This window comes from Nannospalax galili, unplaced genomic scaffold (genome assembly GCF_000622305.1).
Source record: "Nannospalax galili isolate Female #2095 unplaced genomic scaffold, S.galili_v1.0 scaffold540, whole genome shotgun sequence".
Taxonomy (NCBI): Eukaryota; Metazoa; Chordata; class Mammalia; order Rodentia; family Spalacidae; genus Nannospalax; species Nannospalax galili.
Genome location: NW_008348613.1, coordinates 2,475,553 through 2,477,753, shown reverse-complemented (window position 1 = coordinate 2,477,753; position 2,201 = coordinate 2,475,553).

Here is a 2,201-nt window from a genome sequence, read left to right as displayed (position 1 = left end):
GGGTCCATAGTTTTCTTTTTTGGTTGTATCTTTACCTGGCTTTGGTATTAGAGTGATGCTGGCTTCACAGAAGGAATTTGGAAGTTCTTCCTCCATTTCTATTTTTTTGAATAAATTAAGTAATATTGGATGCAGATCTTCTTTAAATGTCTGATAGAATTCTGCTGTAAATCCATCTGGCCTGGGCTTTTTTTAGTCGGGAGGTTTTGTATTACTGTTTCCATTTCTTTTTGTGTTATGGGTCTGTTTAAGCTGTTAATCTCATCTTGGTTTACTTTTGGTAGTTCCCATGCCTTTAGATATCCATCCATTTCTTTTAGGTTTTCAAATAGTCCGTGTCTTTTGACTGGGCAGTTCAGTCCATTAATATTTGAAGTTATTAATGAGAAATGAGTATTGAATCCTGTCATTTATATTTCTGTTTATATTATTATAGTTGTATTTTTCCACAGTTATACCTTCATTGAATTTCTTTTCGCAACACCTTGGGTATAGTCATTCCTTTCTTCAGCTCTTTGTATTGCTTCCAGAACTCTCTGAAGGGCTTGTTTTGTGGACATGAATTCCTTCAGGGTATTTATGTCATGGAATATTTTTCTTTCCGCTTCGACTATAACATCTTATTTACTGTTTACTTTTAAACTCCTGAACATAAGGGTGACAATTCCTTTTACTTAGCACTTCCAGATCATTTGAAGAAATAATGTTGTTATAAATATGAAATGAGAGTCCTTATTCTAAAAGACATATCCAAATTATGTAATAACTGAATTAGACAATTAGATCTTGTATTACTATTAAGATGTATCTAACCACTTTCACCCAAGTTGCATCAAGAATGAGGGAACCTTTCAAAGCCTCTCACTGGAATAGAGCACAAGTTCTCTCTGCTTTCAAATTCCATAGATTTTTCTGGAATAGCTATCATTTTCTCTCCCTTCTTTCTTCAACTTAAACAAAGGCTCAGCTGATAGAGAATAGAGCACACAGGAATAGCACACACTGACAATAAACCTCTTACCCATTTCTAATTCTCCCTCTCTTCCATTCAGAGAAATCTTTGATATGAACATCTTGGATCTTCATCTTTTCTTACAACACTATTATTTGGAACCAGTGTCCATCTGAATTTAGTCTTCTTAAATTCAGATGGATTTGTTACTGCACCATCCATTCCTAAGGCCTTAAATAACAATGAAAAAATGAGAAAATATAAGACACAAGTAAATGTAAGCTTGATTATGACAGAAAATATCATCTTGCTTCAATATTAATGCATGATTGAACAATAAAAATTGTCTTTTATTTCTGTGAGAACTCATTTTATTTAAGCATTTGAACTCTGAATGCATTTGAATATATCTCAGCGACAATCATTTCATAGGAAAAAGATTGGTTTATTAATTTAATCAATAATTAATACTAGTTAATAATTTACTGAATAATTCCTTTGAGACAAATACTACAAAAATCACTGGAAAAGCAAAGCAAGTACCCCAAAGATACTACACTATGGAAAGAAATTTCACAGTGCGATAGGTATATGAAAGAGGTAAAAAGAGCACCTGATTCAGACCGGGGTGAAAGCAGAAGATATCAAGGAAGACTTCCCAAGGGATATAATATCTGAGATCAAGTCCAAAGCATAGGAAAGTGTTTCCAATATCTATGTACATATGACAAATAAGCCATTACTAACACATGGAATAGCATATATGAAAGCATAGAAAGCTTTACTGTGCTCACACCACATGGAAGAAAATACTAGCAATTGCTCACTTTCATTTCAGAAACAAGGCTAAGTTGGGATCTCTTTCTTTTTTTCTTGTTTGTTTTTCTTTTATTTGTTTTATAGTTCAAAATTAGTTATCTCTAAAGCAAGATTAAATAATAGCCACAATACTAAATACTTTAATTTGTTTCAATTATTTTAAATTAAATATTAAACTATAATCAGAAGCAAGTTTATAAAATACAATTGAAATGGAGTTAATATGAGATTCTATATTATTATGATCTTGAAATCCCACCTACAAAATATAAATGCTATTACTTAATACATTCTCAAATTAAATAAAAACTTCTCCATTTACTACATCAGTGTCTAAGTAGATCCACCAGAAATAACTTCATATAAGTATGTTGTTTAAATTAGTTAATAGTTTTCAGGAAAACGTTTACTTTATAGGAAAGTATCTATT